Source organism: Pleurodeles waltl, chromosome 2_1 (assembly GCF_031143425.1).
Source record: "Pleurodeles waltl isolate 20211129_DDA chromosome 2_1, aPleWal1.hap1.20221129, whole genome shotgun sequence".
Classification (NCBI taxonomy): Eukaryota; Metazoa; Chordata; class Amphibia; order Caudata; family Salamandridae; genus Pleurodeles; species Pleurodeles waltl.
In genome coordinates, this window is record NC_090438.1 from 595,768,400 (window position 1) to 595,786,308 (window position 17,909).

Sequence of the window (17,909 nt, forward strand, 5' to 3'; positions counted from 1 at the left end):
ACCATAAATCTCAAATATCACTTGTGGGAAGAGAGAATTTAAAGATGAAATTAGGCATCCTGGAGGTTGAGGGACTCCAAACAATCTCTGAAGTTTGAACCCAAGAACACCTGGCAGAACCAAAGGACAACATATTGATTTGGTCCTGCCAGATGAACATTTTCAGTAGGCAGAGATCCTTCTAGAGGATAAAGAAGTAATGGGAGTAAAATGCTGTATTGCTCTCTTCTAGAGGAAGCAGTTCTATGCCCTCCTTATCCAGCAAGGCAAGGATTTCCACCACTAAAACTCAGGGTTAGTTACAGTATGCTCTGAAGGAAGGTGGGGGCAGTCTTGAGGGAAGAATAAAAAGAAAGGGCGTATCCCCGACAGATTAGCTGGATGACCCAGTGGTCCTCTAAGATTGATTGTCATTTGTCATGGCAACATGGGAGACCCTACCTCTCACTGGAAGATTATTTTGGGAGAGGAAGGAATGAGAGGTGTTTGAAACAGCAGAGCCTGCAGAGGACAGTAGAGAGTGGATCTGCTTCTGCCAGTTATATAATTCCTTTGAGCCACATCTGCCCCAAAATAACTTACTTTCTGTAATGCTTTTTTCTGGTAGGGACTCTCTTTAACAGCAGATTCCTTACCTTAAAATACTTCTCAGGCATCAGACTGGATCTGGAAATATTGAGCAGTACCTCTGCATGCCAGTGAGTGGCACCGATGGCGCTGCATGGACTTTCTCCACATTGAAAGTGAAGTGCACTGTGAATACCTAGGCACAATCCCAGCTCACTGACATCAGTTTCTTTGTTTCTTTTGTGACTATCTCCACATCAACAATGCAGAGACATGTCAGAGTGATTTTAGACCAGTATACAGAATCTAACAGGATATTTTCAGTGAAGAACCCAGTTCATAGAAGGCTTCTTCTTAGCCATTGTGTAGCAGATTTGGATGCAGAGTATAATCCAGTGAGAGATGGTCTGTTTCTGTACTGCCTCACCTTTTTTCACTCCAGTGAACCCAATGAAAAGCTGGTCATCCACTTGGTTTTCTTTGGCGCAATTGATGTAAAAGGAGAGGGCTCTTTTTGGGGCCAAACAATGGAGTCTTTCCTCTTCCTTGAAAGGATGAGGTGGAGCTACAAATGTTGGCAAAGTGATGTTTAGCAACATGAAAGAGGGCCACCAGTTTTTGCAAGAAGGCATGAGTCCGTAGAAACTGTTTGTCTGGGCGGAAGTTAGTGTACCAGGAGTTAACAGAAACAGCTTGAAGCTCACTCACCCTTCTGGCTGAAATAATAGCCACCACGAAGGCCGTCTTAAGTTTCAGAACCCTCAAATGCCAGCTGTTAGTGGGTCCAAAGAGGGAACACATAACAAACATTAGGACCAAATTAAGGTCCCACTGCGGCATGACAAAAGAGGTACATAGGAACAGATTTTGTAAGCCCTCATGAAAACGTATCACAATGGCAGACAGGTAACCTTTAGCAGTGCCATGGCAGGCCCTGCTTGGCTAAAGACAGCACAAACAGCTCCTCTGACAGAGAGCCAGACACTAGGTCAAACTGTCAAGAGGAGTACCAAGCCACAACCTTGTCCCAGTGATAGGCGTTTATGGTCTTTAGTGAGGGACACCTGGCTGCCACAATAAGATTGCAAATTTCAGCATTTAGCTGTCACCACTCAGTCTACGAGCATAAAGGTGGAGAAGGCGCAGGTTCAGTAAGGAAGATCCACCCTGTTGTCACAACAAGAGCACTAGGATGACTCGGGCCCAATCCTTTCTGATCTTCTTGAAAACTCGAGGTAGGAGAGATATCAGCAGAAAGTTCACAGGAGTCCCAAGTTCCATTCTAAATGGAATGTGGTTTTGAGCTAAAGTCACTTTGGAAACTCCAAATCACAGACATGATGACATTGTGCATTCCTAGCAGTGGCATACAGACCAAGCCAAGATTCTCTCTATTCTTGGAAGAGATCTTATGCCTCCTCTGGAATCAGATGCCATTCCTGGTCTGCAAGGTATGGAGTTCGTCTGCCCTGGTGTTCATAGATTCTACCAGGTGCTCATGACCAGGAAGATGTCCTGATGTTCCGGCCATGTCCAGAGGCACAGGGACTCCTGATACAGGATCCACAACCACACACCGCACTGTTTGATGCAATATCACATTACAGCAGTGGGGTCAATTAACACTTGCACCAGCCTTCCCTTGATGAAGGAAGGCTTTAAACACCAACAGGATAGCTCTCAGCTCCAGAAGGCTGATGTGGAATGGTGCTTCAGGCAAAGAGCAGAGTCCTCTGATTTCCTTCTCAACAGGAGGCCACCCCATTCCGGAAGTGATGCATTGGTCACTACTGTGAGTGCTGGGTGGGGAAGGGAGAGGAGTCTAGAAACCACCACTGCGGATCTTTTGCATTTTCCTCTGAAATCTGGACCAGGTCAGAGAGACTTACCTGATGCTGCACCCCCTGCGACTTTGGATCCCACTGCAGAGCCATGCAGAAGACCATCAGATCCATAAGCTTAGGAGTCAGTCTCACCAAAATCCAGGATTGAGGTAGAAACATTGGGATCATAGCCCAAATGTCCTGTCCTATCAACTCCAGAGTGTGGAATTGCACAGTGTCCAAAATAGCTCAGATAAAAGGTCGCATCTGTGAAGGAGTCAGGTGTGACTTTGGCACATTGATTGTGAACCCCAGCAAATGCAGGATTCTTGCTGTAGTCTGGAGGTGGGTGATGACTGCCTGTGGCAATCCCACCTTCAGCAGCCAGTTGTCCAGGTGGGGAAAAGGAATCCCTGACCTCCAAAGATGTACTGCAACCACCACCATCACTTTTGTGAGCACCCAAGGGGCACTGGTAAGGGCAAACGGGAGCACAGCGAACTGAAAGTGCTTGTTGCCCATCGTAAACTACAGGTAATGCTTGTGGATCTGTGAGACAGGGATGTGGAAATAAGCCGTGATCTTGCCTGTGTTGTGGATCCATTTTAGCTGCCTAGGTATAGGAGTTTAACTTAGCTTTGGCTTGCAGGCCTGTGCCCTTTTATCTAGATAAACATGTTCTGTAATAATATTAGTTATTTTCATTTTAGCAGTAGTTGCAGCTCTTGTATTTTATAAGAAATGTTTTTATTTTATAATCAGTTGCCATTCTGTGAAAGCTTCATTATCAGTAATGTATTGAATTGTCGTCATGTCTCTTTACTTCACGTTGGACAAGAACAGAATGTGAATATGTCAGGCATTTTGTCATGATATTGCCGACCCAAGTTTGCGCACACAATCTAGCGCTTACGTACAAACACTCGGTAGGGTTGGGGCCCTTCTCATGGACATTGCTTAGGAAGATGAGGTTTATCCAGCCTTGCTCTCATTAGGGTAGACAAAATGCGTTAGGGAAGAATTTGTGTATTCATGTTTATTACAAAATGTTGGGATTGTTCATATTCACATAGCTTATTTTCACAATCTTGATTTTGTCTCTTGTCACTATCCCAATCATTGCAGCTCATGGATTTTTTCGTAAACTGCAATCTTTTCAATAAATGCATTCAAAACTGTTTTGCATCCCCTTTCTTGCCTGTGTGTAAGAGACTCATTTCTAATGAGAGAAAAGGGTAAGACTTGTTGCACCACAATTTCCCTGAGACGATTTCAGAGTCCCTGCACTGGGCTGCCTGAAATCACCTTCCCTTTTTATGGTTTGGGGAGGTGCTGCTAGAAAGCCGGAAGGATTGGGCCGACAGCTGCCAAGTGCTGTACGACTGAAACAGTCACCTACAATCAGAGGTGCTGCTGTCCCATAATTCAGTAGTTCTGTAGAGATACAAGGGTCCTTACAACACCTGAAATTAATAGAAGATGCCATGGTATACCAATTCAGAATGATAGCCATACCCATAGACCAAACTATGGTCTGCACAGAGTTGACTGCAGACTTTAAGATCTGTTTCAATGCATCTAATCCATCCCTCAGCAGGCTAGAAAACATTGGTTACATATGGACTGGCAGGCTGATAACTGTAAGCTGAGGAACTGGTCTGATACTAGTTTCCACAAGGCATGAATGTACCAGCCTAGAATGCAGGTTGCATCAACAGTGTACATGGTCTAAATGCCAAAGGCAAAAACTTTACAACCTTGGATTTCCTGCCCAGTAGCAATAGGAAAGGCAGTAAAAAAAAATCCAGGTCACCAAGAGCAGGACTTTGGTGTCTGGCAATCTACCTGTGGATGGTTGTGGCTCAAAAAGGTTTCTGTCACGGAGCCATGATATAGTCTTGGAGACTCCCTTTAAATGTAAGCAGGACCTCTGCTGTTGTTGTGGATGAATGTAAGATCTCTGTCAAAATGTTACATTATGCTTCCGCAGAACTTAAAATCAATTCCAAGGCTTCAGCCTTCAGCTTTGGCCCTCGGAGATCTGAACAACTATAAGAGATGAAACCTCATTCAAAGCAATGGCAGAGGAGTTAGAAATGTCACTGTGTTGTGAAGCATCTTGGCCACTAGCATTTGGTAAGTCAAATGATTGGCCAGAATCAGCATTGTAAGTTGGCAGGAAGTGATAAGCTTCTGATTCATCATCCTATTAGCAACCATAGACTTTGTATTCCATAATCCAGGCATCCTGATCTGCACTGAAAACTTACTATAAGCTGGCAAAACTCTGAGCCTTGGGGAGAAGTTCATAATAGAGTATAGCTTCAAAATTGGTCTTGGCCTTCTCTTTTCCCACACGGATAATACAATCAAGTCCTTGGCCAGCACCAGAGTCTGCTCAATGGGGATGAGGCTATTGGTGATGAAGTGGGTCTCAAGCAAATGCAGTACAATGCTTTAGATTTCACACTAGGTGATGGGACATGAGGTTGAATCCACCAGAATAGTTAAGCCAGAAGAAATGATCTTCCCTTTAGGAAGTGCACCATAGAGTGGCATAGCCATCCTGAAAAGATGTAACATCACTAGCCAGAAAGTCTTGGTCTGTGAGGAGTCAGTTGATGGCCCCATGTGGAATTATCTCTTTGGAGAACATTCCTGTGAAGGTGACTTACCTCTAGAGCAGGGAAGTTGCATGTGGTCTTGCTGCGGGCCTTAGCCTACAAGAAAAATTGGCCTCCCGCTCCTCATTAGCATTCAGATGAATGGAACTGCAGGAGTCACAGGTTACAACCTAAGACAACACATGCAGTTGCCGTCATTAAAAAGCAATCTTCTTGAGACACCCTCTGCAAGCATTGAAGGCTGACTCCTTTTGTGGTAACATTTGACTTGTTAATGGTGACAGCAGAGGGGGAGGGTCAGGGAGAGAGCATCAGACTGTACTGATGAGGTAAGGAAAAACAGAAACTTATGCCAGCACACCTGTTGGGCCCTTATATACTTCAATGATGTTATATCCGGAGGTGGTATCGTGGCTAAAATTGAGTGGTGCCACTTGTCGAGCTGGAGAAACATTACTTGGGAAAAGGTTTTCTGGACTAGCCTGAAGCCTGGAAAAAATATTCATGAGGCCAGCGTGCGAAAGTGGGACATTAGGGGAAGATGTGAGTTCTTCAAAGGTAATGAGACACAAATCACTCCTGCTAGGAACCAAGTACTCTTTTGTAGCACTTGACTCGTTCAGGGGTAGTGAGCGAGAGCAGACCAAGGATTACACCAGGGAGGTGCATAGCTCTTCAGAGAGGTTTAGGTTTGTCCAGACAGAAGGGAACACCTGAGGTGAGCAAATTTAGAATGTTGCTGGTGTTGTTGGAGGCTCTATACAGAGCTGCTCTCCACCTATGATTGGGAACTACCCAAAGTTCTCTCTTCTTTTTTACATAATGTATGCAGCACTCTAAGCCTGAACCCCAGCAAATGCAGGAGACTTTGCTGTAGTCTGGAGGTGGGTGATGACTGCCTGTGGCAATCCTGCCTTCAGCAGCCAGTCGTCCAGGTGGGGGAAAGGAACCCCTGACCTCCAAATAGGCCACTCTAAGCCTTAAAGGGTATTGTTCTGACTTATACTAATGACTATATTTGTGCACCTTCCTGCACACAAATACTCCCCTGAGGCTTGTTCCTCTTTCTAAGAGTGCTGCACAATGCAGCACACATAACAAGAGGATAAAACGAGGAGAAATAAAGGCATGTCTCATTGTTACGTGGGAATGCTTCATCATCCATGGATGTTGCTTGGGAGCACCCACGCAACACCCATAGAAAACCTCCCTGGGTCAGAGTGAGGCAACACAGCAATTTGCGCTGCATTGCTTTACTCTTGATTTATTAAGCCACTCAGGGCCACATAAAGTGGCCTTGCGTGGCTTCATAAATCTAATTTTTAGCTTGCGTTACTCTTGCAGCATGTTGCGTGGTGCAAAATCAACCCAAGGGGGCTCAGAAATAGGTGTTCCATTCATGCAGGAGCTGCTCTCGACCTAAACATGGGAAATACCCAGAATTCTGTCTTCTTTATATATGAACACAAAGGCCTTTATGCAATTATAGTTGGAATTTACACACACACAACCATAGAAATTCAGCTGTTATAGTTAGAGTTAAACGATACCAAAACCCATACCATACTAAAACCATAGAAATTCAGCTGTTATAGGTGTTATAGTTAGAGTGATGTTATAGTGTAGCTGTTATAGTTAGAGTTAATGCAAGTAAATATAACTTGTGCCCTAAGGTAACTATAACTCGCGCCCTCATCTTGCAAAATTATGCTGGTGTGACACAACTCTAAAATCGATTTATGAAGCCACATGGTGATGTCCCCATAGGCATTATTTTCATTTGTTGCATGTTGATGTGCAGGTCTTTGCGGTGGCAGTAGCTCTCATAACTGTGCAGGCTCCTGTGCAATTATGTGGCCTCCTGTGAAGCCTCCTGTGCAATTATGTGTACAGGACAATATTACACCCTTGTCAGCGAACAGAGGATGCCTATCTTTTTATTGCAGAGCTTTGGTACATCCAAGTTCCCCTTGCAGAGGAATTCTTATGCGTCTTGAGGAAGAGAGTGAACAGTTACCGGGCAAGAACACATCCCTGCCATACCCCTGCGAGAGGTACACTTACTTCTACTTCCATAGCACACAATGGCAAGGGTTTCTTCATGAATAATTTTCACAGCTAGCAATAGGAGCTTTTCCACCCCCAATTCTTCCAATGATTTCTATAGCTTAGGTCTATTCACCAGGTCAAATGCTGATATCAGATCTATAAAAGCTAAATACAGTGGTGCCTTCATTACTTTTGAACACTTGATGCACACCATGTATAACGTTTTAGCTCGGTCAATTGTACTGATGCCCTAGTGAAACCCTATCAATCAAGAAAGTATTTTATTCTGTCGAGGCCTGTAACTTGTTAGGAAGTACACAACTGAATATTTTCCAGGTATGGCCAATAGTGATATTGGACAATGATTGCTGGGTAATAACTTGCTTTCTTTTTTGTGGAGTGGTACTACATGGTGGATCACCAGGAGCCGTGGACATTTTGTTTTCTTCCCAGGGCAGCATTGAAGGTCTTGGTCAAGGCCACTGACCAGGCCTTGCAGTCAAAACATAACATGTCGGCTGGGACGTAATTGGTGATGGTGCTTGTTGGACCTGCCCCTTTTTGCAAGGTCATCCCCAAACTTTTTGCCTTCCTCCTCCTACTTTTCTGACCTCTTTTTGTTGGCTCTAGGACTCTGCGCACTTTTTCACTGCTGATTAGTGCTAAAGTGCATGTGCTCTTCCTTTTAAACTTGGTATGGTTGGCTTATACCTGATTGGCTTATTTAATTTACCTGTAAGTCCCTTGTACAGTGGTACCCCTTATATCCAGGGCCCGTAAATTAAATGGTACTAGTGGGCCTGCAGCTCAGCTGGTACCACCCACAGAAGTAGCCTTGCAAACCTGTCTCAGGCCTGCCACAGCTTGGCCTGCATGCACAGTTTACTGTCACATGGACTTGGCATCCAAATGTACTTGCTAGGTTTGGAACTCCCCTTTTACTACATATAAGTCACCACTAAGGTAGGCCCTAGCTAGCCCTATGAGCGGGTGCTCTGTAGGTAAAAGATATAGGACAGGCCCTGTTGTGTGGCCTGTCCTAGTAGTGACACTCTATTTGGTTTCTCACTGCTGTGAGTGCTGCCTGTCTCATAGGAGTGCATTGAGAATGCCCTTTCATATGGCTAAGTGGTATTTCCTGATCTGTGAGGGGCGGCATAGGCATGTTTGGCAAGGTTGGAATGGCAATGAGAAATTCTGCTTACTGGTGTAGGTGGATTTTTTATTACCGTTGTAGAAATGCCACTTTCAGAAAGTGAGCATTTCTCTGTGCTTATAACTCCGGTGCTTTTACAGCTTGACTCCAATCCGCATCTGGGGTAGAGTGACAACTGGGTTTTGTGCATACTTCCCAGACAGCCATCAGGCAGGGAGGGTGGAGGTGTAATAGAAGTACATCTGCATACTAATAGTCTTCCTCGGCTGGGGAGAGGGAGGGTCATTCACACCTTACATGTAAATAGGCTATGTCCTGCCCCCACACACAACGGGCTGAGTGCCCCCTACTGATGTCTGGAGCCAGGGCTAACGCTGGAAGGGGAGTGTTGTGCACTTCTGAGAATCCTTGGAAGTGCCCCCGTAGATCAAAGACTTTTTGAGTATAAATAAAGGGGGCTGTTCCCCATGGTTAAGAACAGAGGAGGAGATACTGATAGACACTAGATGCTGCTGGAGGGACGTGCCATGAACCGCCTTGGGACTGCTTTGCTGTTGGACTGACCTGTGAACTGCTAGGTCACCAGAGGGATTACCCCTGCTTTTCTCAGCACCATTGTGCTGGCCTGCTTGCTGGGACTCTGCAACCCTGTGCCCCCACAGTTGTCTCCTGGGGCTGGGTGGTGTGGCTCCCTGCCTTTCAACTCCTTCGGTGCTGGTCCCTTTGAAGGGCACAGGTGGAGTGACCCCCTTCTCTTTTAAAGCATTTGAAGAGCACTTTTGTGGCACCCAGAGCGTGAAGAGTGATCTATTCATTTTCATGGCACAAGAAGAGCACCTTTACTTTTATTTCAGCCTCTTTGGGTGCAAGGAAGTGCCCCTGGGTCCCCATGTGTGAGTCTACCCCATCCCTGTCACAGGAGGGGTGACAAGGAACCCCTCGTGGTAGTGCAGATGAGCGAGATCTGGACAGTGGCCCAGGGGCACAAGCGGGCACTTCTTTTTGGCTGTAATTTCTCCACCGCAACTCGGGCACGAAAGAGAAGAGGAGCCGGCTTGCAGGCAGTTTACCTCCCAGAGGAGAGGGTAGTGGTCCAGGAGGCTCTAGAGGGCTCTGGACACACTTTCTAGCTTGGGCGCGGCTGGAGAGGAAGCTGCTGTACTGACAGCCTCTCCCGCTTAGAGGCAAGTGGCTGCCTGGATCTTTGCCCTACGCAGGGGACGCCGAGCAGTCTTCCCACCGACAAGGGCAGCGTGTGGGTCTCCCCCAGGTGCGGCGCACCTTTTTGGGGTATTTCTTTTTTTGGCATTTAGTTGTCTGTGGGATGGTATGGACACCTTGACAGAGGCCCATTCCTGTGGCTGAGCAAAAGTACTGCCTTTAGATTACTGGGAGCACCGGAGCTTCTTTGGTGGACAGGGTGCTCAACGGAATTCCATATTTTCTATGATAGGAACGCTGGAGCTCCTGAGCTGGACGGGGTGGGTGATGTTACTAACCCTTGTGTGGTAACAGCACAGGGGCATGATGTCCTACATATAGGAGGTGGATGATTCTTGTGAGAGTTACCTTTCCTTGCAATACTCTGACCCTCATTGTGTATGCTGCTTTTCCCTACAGGTTTTCTGCCCTCATTGCTTTTGCATTATTCTCTTCATAACCTGATTCATTTTATATGTTGTGCTTGCCATGTTGGGTGGAACATACCTGTTATCAGGATCTATGATATATATGCAGAGGAAAGGTAGTGTGTTGTGATGTATGCATTTGGGAATGTTTCATTCTATGCACATCTACGTTAGTAATAATAATGATCTGCCATATGGGAATGTTTCATTCTATGTGCATTTGTTTTGGTCAAAATGATGATCTGACTACTGCTTGCTTAGCAGAGTGCTTGTAATCTATGTGATGATCTGACCACTGCTGGTGTATCAGGGCACAACTAATTCATGTCGTTTTTGGCCTAATTATATTTTGTGTAATACAGTATATTTTTATATAACTGGTTGCAGAGTTTTCTTAGTGGTGTATTTGTGTCACTGGTTTGTGTGTGCTGTGTATGCATTGCCTCTGAGAAAAGTCTGAATGCTCATGCCAAGCTACCAAGGGGGTGACCAGGGGTGTGTAGCTCTCTTGCCCTGACTAGAGTGGTGGTCCCTGCGTGACTGAGGTGCCTACCCTGGCCAACCAGGAAGCCCATTTCTAACAGTGCTTTATTTGGCTTCTGCTCCAGGACTGCTCTTTCTACTTCCGGGTGCAAGATCGTTATTTGCACCAGTGGCGTGAGGGTGGCATACTCTCCTGACTATGACATGTAGTTACTGCAGGAGTACATGCTGTTGAAGTAATCTACGGAAATCTGCACTGGTATGTGATGGCCATGGCTCCTTGTGCCTTCCCTGAATATTACAGCAAAGAATGGTTTGCAGTGGGCATGTGACCATTTGCATGGCATTTGGAAAATAAGCTCTAGCTTGTCAAACAATAGTAGGACTTGGACCTGCTTAAACACTGCACTGTTTATGCATCAAGAGTGTGCAGCTGCAGTCCCCCCACTGCCCCAGATTAGGATAAAGCCGGAAGGCCCTGGTGAAGTTCTGCTGTAGCTCATCAAATCTCTCATCAAGGGCTGGGGTGGGCTGCTGTGAGATCACCTCCTATATTTGCAGGTGAAACTGAGTGGAATTTCCACCTTGGGAGCATATTCATCCACTACTACTTGTTTATCTTCATTTTAGCCTGTGAATAGAGAGGTCCAGTACCTGGTTGACTTGCCAGCTTCCTATGTCCAGAAAAATCTTCCCATTGTGTAGTGAGTCTTGCATGCCTTTCATCTGTACCTTCCACTTCTTTGCCCAGAGGTTCGTAAGGAAGTTGGTGTGCCTAACTGATTTCCCTAAATGCACACATAACAACTATTTCCATTGCAGGTACATTAAAATGTGTGTTAATGTTGCTTCTGCTTGTTGCTATGCTGACTTAGGGTCCTGAACACTTAACTTTACTGACGTGCAAGCAATGTTTTGGGAATAGGTGAGGTAGTATACTGTTGTTTCTGAATTGTATTGTATTAGTCCTTTGTCCTTCGGTCCAAGTCCAATCCAAGCTGTGCAAAAAGTAAAGCATCACAAAAATTAGAGTACTGTAAACACTGAAGCAACACAAACAGAAGTTTACGAATTAGATATACAAGTTATGTTCAGTTGCCCTGGTTTTCACTTATTTATTTTGTATACATGGAATATTGTGTTGATTATAGAGTTTTGTTTGATTTCTTCTTTTAGCATTTTCTCTGATACTTTAAATATATTTATATATGAGAAGAGATTATCAAGCTTAAGTGTTATCATGCAACTCTGAATGAACAGTCTATTCTTTATTGTAACTGTGTTAATTTTCTTGTAGCTTAACTTACCCTTCACCGCCTCAGTTGAGATGAGTTTAAATTTTTCATCTACATCTACACAGTGAGTCAAGAAAGCTTAAATGGAGCCAGCTATGTGCTACACTTGTTGCTATGGACCCCCAACATACTTATTTCAAGGCCTTGATTTACTTTCCCTACAGCTGTGTGTCACAGGGGACCAATCCTGACACAATGGTATAGCATTGTACCTTGCTCAGATATTGACTAAAGGAGGGTAAAGGAGTTGAAAAAAGATACCCACACTCAGGGTGGGCCCAGAAGGCTGTGGGTGAAATATGCATTGAATGATTCTGATAATGTTGCTCAAATGAGAATTTACTTAGAAAAGCAAAAGAGAAGAGGCTTCTGGCAAAACAGAAACAGTTTGTTAAATGAAACATTATGGCCGGGGGAGCAGTTACAGAAGTGGGGTCTGCAGTCTGTCTCTTGATGTACATCAGTTTGCAGTATGGTTTTACACATTTCTCTGAGTGCCATAAAGTAATACAAATAATCCCTTTCTTGGTTTGTGAACAGATGTGTTGAGTTGTAAATAGGGTCCAGATAACAAATGCAGGTGGGCCTTGACCTTGCGTGGACACAATGTGGGCCAGCGAGTACGTGTCCAGATATTCAGCCTGAGGGGCTTGTGGTAGCTGCGTGTGCTGGGTGTGCTGTGTTCTGATTGGGTACGTGTTCCTATCTACATGTAGCATCTAATGTTATGCTGTTTTGGGAATGCACGCACCCCCCTCGCCGTGTGTGTTTTATTGGGGCCGTTGTAGTGTGGCTGCATGTATATGTGGGATCTGATCTAAGTTTCCCTGTTTGTGTGTTTGTTTGCCGGCTAAGTGTTACCACACCTGTCAGTAAGTAACCTCAGGCCTGGGTCTCAGAGCCTGCCTGACCACGTATTTGCATGCCAGGGTTGACAGAGTTCACGACAGGGAAATATAATAATAGTGATGCAATTTTGTTTGTATATATGAATGTATCACTCTGTACATCAACATTGATTACTCCAATATTAACATTCACCCCTCTAATTGAATTTTCAACTACCCATCAGACCAATGCATCATGGCAGTCACATTGTCGGGAGCCTGTTGTCCCACTTACCTAGCAACTTGCCTTCTACCCAGTCTGATGACTGTGTTTTTACAGCAGGAAATCCTCATTTGCAGGCAAACAAACAAAAACAGTAACACAACATAAACAGGCAACAATGACGTGGACAGACCGGTCAGCAACTGGGGGAGCCAGGAGAAGCAGTTTGTGAACCACTCCTGTTCAGGGGCACCTCTCTCTTCATGCATGTTTTTTGTAGTCGGTGCAATGCTTGGACAGCAAGAGTCAGAGTCCCATTTTCCATGTCATTGCCAGGTATAAAAGTACAGCAGGATGCACCGATCTTTGTGTGCACCGACCCTCTATTGCGGTCATGAAGTCCAACTCATACTGATGTTGCATCAACATGAGGTGGATGGCTCTCAGTTGTTCCTTGATTGCATTAAGGCAGAGCTCAGTGCTGTTCAGCAATTTGAACATTTCCCTCCAGGTTATTTGTAACTGGCAGACATTCGCTTCTGTCTGCAAGGTGAAGAAGGGTATGGACCATTCCACCGATACTTGGGTGTGGGTGAATGGTATGAATTCCTCAGGAATGTCCATGTACTGAGCCCTGTCGAGATAGTCAGCAGTTCTTTTCTCTCAAACCTGATGCAACAGAGTTATCTTTTTACTTAGCAGGTGTTGGTGCAGTTCAGACAGATCTTCTCCAGGGGTAACCAGGGTTGGGATGTGTATGGTGGTGAGGGAGCAGAGGCCACGCCATCCAAGGATGAGCTGAGTGTATGCAAAGTCACTGCATTGCAGTAGGTGTTCATCAGCATGGAGGTGCCACATTGCATGACCTGAATCTGCAGGATTGTGCCACAGTTTTGTTCGTACCCAGCTAAATTGTTCCTTTGACTCTGAAACATAAGAAATATAGCGTGAGTTTCTGTACATTAGTGGTTACCCCTTCCTTCGATCCATGCCACCTATACATCTCAGTGTCACAGATTTCCTAATAGAGGATATTTATGCTGTTATATAACCATCCCCTATGAGATCCCTTTTTCTTTCGTATCATCAAGGTTGATGGCCCTGCACTGAAACTCTATGTCTGGGATGCACTTGTTGCTAATGAAGACAGCCCTAGACAGGCTAAGGGCCACCCTGGGACCACAGATGGAAGTGGGAGCGGAGGTGTTTTTGAACTGGTTAGGTGGTTTAGCTAACTTAAAGAATCTCTTCTCTGGAAATCTTGATGCCAAACAGTATCCTTCCCTATTGCTCAGTTTGGATATCGCTAGGCTCGGTGAAGAGGTACAGTACTGTGGAGTTGGTCTCGTAGCGGATCAGATTTACTTCTACCTAAAGGGGCTCTACTCTATTAGGTTGTATTTTGGCCCTAATCTTACATAGGTAGAGATGGAGAAGGGTTTTAGCTTTTTCAGGGGCTACCTCTTGGGATAAGTAAAGCCAATCTGCGCCTACTAGATGTGGTATCAGTGAACAGACGTAACATGACCCAGCTGATGTCTGGAAACCCACGGTGGTCATGTGCTGATACCATGTGGTGTGTAAAAGGGCGCTTTGTAGTGCGTGTTGAATTCTTGTGTTGGGTGCAGTGTAATTATAAGTGACGTGGGAGCGGTCCCTACGCAAGCGCAGTGCCATTTTCTTAATAGACTCCATTAGACAAGGCTGCTCTTTGGAATGAATTGGATTCTGCAGTACTCATAACAAACAGAAGATGTACACATATGCAACAAAACATACCTTCTGAACATATTGGGATGCATCCGGAGAGATGTCTTTAGCCCTCTAGTGGATGGGGATGGACAGTTCAAGAATGTTTGTGGTGCAGTTCATGGAGGGTTTGTTGAGGAAGGTTTCAGCTGAACATTGGAGAGGTGGGCCCATGCGTAGTTCCCCTCCACCTTGAGGGAGGTAGGTGTCACAAAGATTACTCAGTACGGTCCTTCAAATTTGCCTTGCTTACATTTCATCACAAGGTTTTGAATGTAGACCCCCTGTCCAGGTTGAGGTATTGGGTATGGTAGCTTGGTAGTGGAGCACTTAAACTTCCGATGGTGGACCTGTTTGGATATGAACTTGGCTGTTTTGGTTAGCTCAGAGAGATACACATGTAATTTGTCCCCTAGAGCTTGAGAGTTAGTCTCAGCAGTCAATTTGGGCAGTGTTTTTGTGATGGGTGTCCTCATCAGCCTACCGATTACTATTTGGTGTGGTGTGAGGTGGTGATCGCAGCTTGGTTTGTTCCTCAAAGCACAAGGCTAGGGGCAGAGACTGGAGTCACTTCTTTTTGATAATGGTGCAAATTTTACTTTTTGAATTGTTTAGCAGGCCTTGAGCCTCTTAATGATGCCATTGCTTTGGTGGTGGTACACTGAGGCTGGTTTATGTGTAATTCCTAATAGGGTACAGATGTGACCAAACATGAAGTTAACAAAGTGCTTTCCATTGCCTGACCAGATGAAATCAGGTACCCACCACCTGGGCATTACTGCTCTGAAAAGGGACATTGCCGCTGCTTTGGCGTTGAAATGCATGCAGGGGCCGGCATAAATCAACCGAGAGCATGTGCAGGCCACTACAATCAGGTATCGAAAATTAGCACATCGATTGGTAATGTCAATGAAGTTGATGTGTAACGCTTTGAAAGGCTCTTTTGGTTTGGGGATAGCCGACGGCACAACCTTGAGAGTAGGTTTCGGGAAGTTTCATTGGCCTTCATTCAAATACACTGTCACGGTTTTAGTGAGGTTGGGAATAAACCAGTTGCTTTGAAGTTCTGCTATCCTGTTGTCTTTGGCTGTGTGTACTGGCAAGTGTAACTAGGGCAAAGCTATGTTGACTAGGCTCTGTGGCATGACAGGTTTCCCTGTGGGTGTGTGTAGATACATGAGGTAATATGCAATCTGCATGCAGCTCCTGTCTGCCCCTCGCTCCTTTTCTTCAGGTAATGCTGTTTTCTGCAACTCCCTCAAGTTCAATCCTGCAGTGTTCATGGAAGGCTTGTCCTAAGGGCGTTCTGCTTCTGATGCCTGTTGTAAGGGAGAGAACACAAGCCTCCTCAACCATACCATATGCTGCACTCTTTGCAAGTTGGTCAGCTAGTGCATTTCCCCAAGATACGAAATCCTTGCCCCTGGTATGAGCAGTGCACTTTACCAAGGCTATACGGTTAGGCAGGGTCAGCACATTGATTAGTAACTCTAGGAGATCCCCGTGTGCAACGGGTGTGCCATCTGACTTCAGAAAACCTTGCCTTTTCCATCTTCCTATGCTGGAGTGCACCGTGGTGGTGACATAGGCTGAACCTAAACAAATAGTTACCGTCTTTCCTGAGCTTTGGGTGAGGGATTCGCTTAATGCTGGCAGCTCAGCTGCCTGTGCTTAGGGGTGGTGGAGGAGAATTGGCCATGCAGCTTTTCTGAGGGTGTGTGGCTGTGAGCAATGACTACCACTGCCCAACGTGTCCATCCCCGTCTCTTGATCAATCATGGAGGAGTTGTTGATGAACAGTGCCTTACTATCTAGAATAGGACACTCCTCAGCCTGGCTGATCCCCTCAGAGGAGTAGGTCTCACAATCATGGTTCTCCTCCCCCTCCTGAACTTCATGGGCTAGAAAGGTGGCTGGGTTTAGTAAGTGGCACCGTAATACCTTTAGTGAGAGAGAGTCAGCTTGTAGCCCAAAACCTGTTGCATAATCAGTATGCTCTTGATCCTTTGAATAACCACAAATGATGAATGTTCTGCATATAGCATGAGCAGTGCCCCCATCTCTGTGGCTGAATAAGAAGAATTTTCTCTAACATAGGGGGAGTGTGTGATCTCTGTTTTGAGTTTGCAGAAAGCATTGTGCATTTCAGGTATCAAGGCTAATTCCTCATGGCCAGCTTTCACCTTTTTCATGACCTCAAGAAATGGGGCAATAAGCCTGCTGTAGTGAAAGACCCACTGCCAGACGTAGTTGCATAACCCTAAAATGTTTTGCATGTCCTTTTTTGATTTTGGTGGTGGCATACAACTGATCTAGCCTGCACACTCCTTTGTGATCTACTGACCAGCCAGTGATATCAGTTGACCCAGATAACTGACCTCCTCTTATATGTACTGCATCTTTCTCTTCTCTACTTTGTACTCTCTCTCCTCTCTCAGCAAGTGAAGAAGGGTATAGTATCCTGAAGATATAGGTCCTTGGAGGGACTGCATATCAAGATGTCATCAGAATATTGTATCAGGATGCTATAAGATCTGAAGTTAGCGAGGTCCTATCTCAGTATTAGATTGAACTTACTGGGGGACTCACAGAACCCTTGCGGTAGTCTCCAGTATAGTAGTTGAACCCCTCGGAAAGTGAACACAGCCAGGTACTGACTGTTGGGGTGCAGCAGAATAATAATGAATGCATTCTTAATGTCTATCACAGAGAAATAGCAGGCTTCTGCTGGTATTTGGTAAGAAGGATGGAGGGGTCTGGCACCACAGGGAATTCCTGCCCCATGATGTCATTGAGACGGTGCAGATCCTGCACCAGGTCCCTCCCTTTCTCTTTTTGACCATCAATATTGGTGTATTGCAGGGGAAGACCCCCATGTGAAGGACCCTCTGATCAATAAGTGCTTGTTTTGTGGGTGCTACACCCTCATCAGCATCCTTGGAGCAAGGGTACTGGCGCACCTGGGGTAGGATGGCCCCTTCTCGCAAGGTTATCCTTGCTGTCTCAGTGGTATTCATGATCCTCACATCATAAGGACCCTTCACCCATAACTGTGGTGGTACTGCTGAAAAGTCTTGTTCCTGTGTCAATATCAACAGGGGCGATAGAGCCCCGTTCCGCAATTCTACTCTAATCTTAACCGAATCAGTAAAGATGATCTCTGAGGCTCCTGGACACTCACTGAACAGTGGATCATCAGTTACCAAACTGTAATGAAGGTGATATATACCCACATGGCGTCCGCTTGGTTAGTGGCCAGCAGGACCCCATATTCAGGCATCACCTCAATGGCCTACAAGCAAAGCAGCAACTCGTCTTGGGGTTTCACATCAAGGTGACCCTCCAGGCGAAACACAAATTCCCATTTTCTGAGAAATGAATGGTCATGTTTAATATGGCCATTAATTCTCTATTGGATGAATTGGCGAAAGGGGTGATATAGCAGCCACCCCTCATGTGGCTGCCTCCCACATCTAACTCCAGGG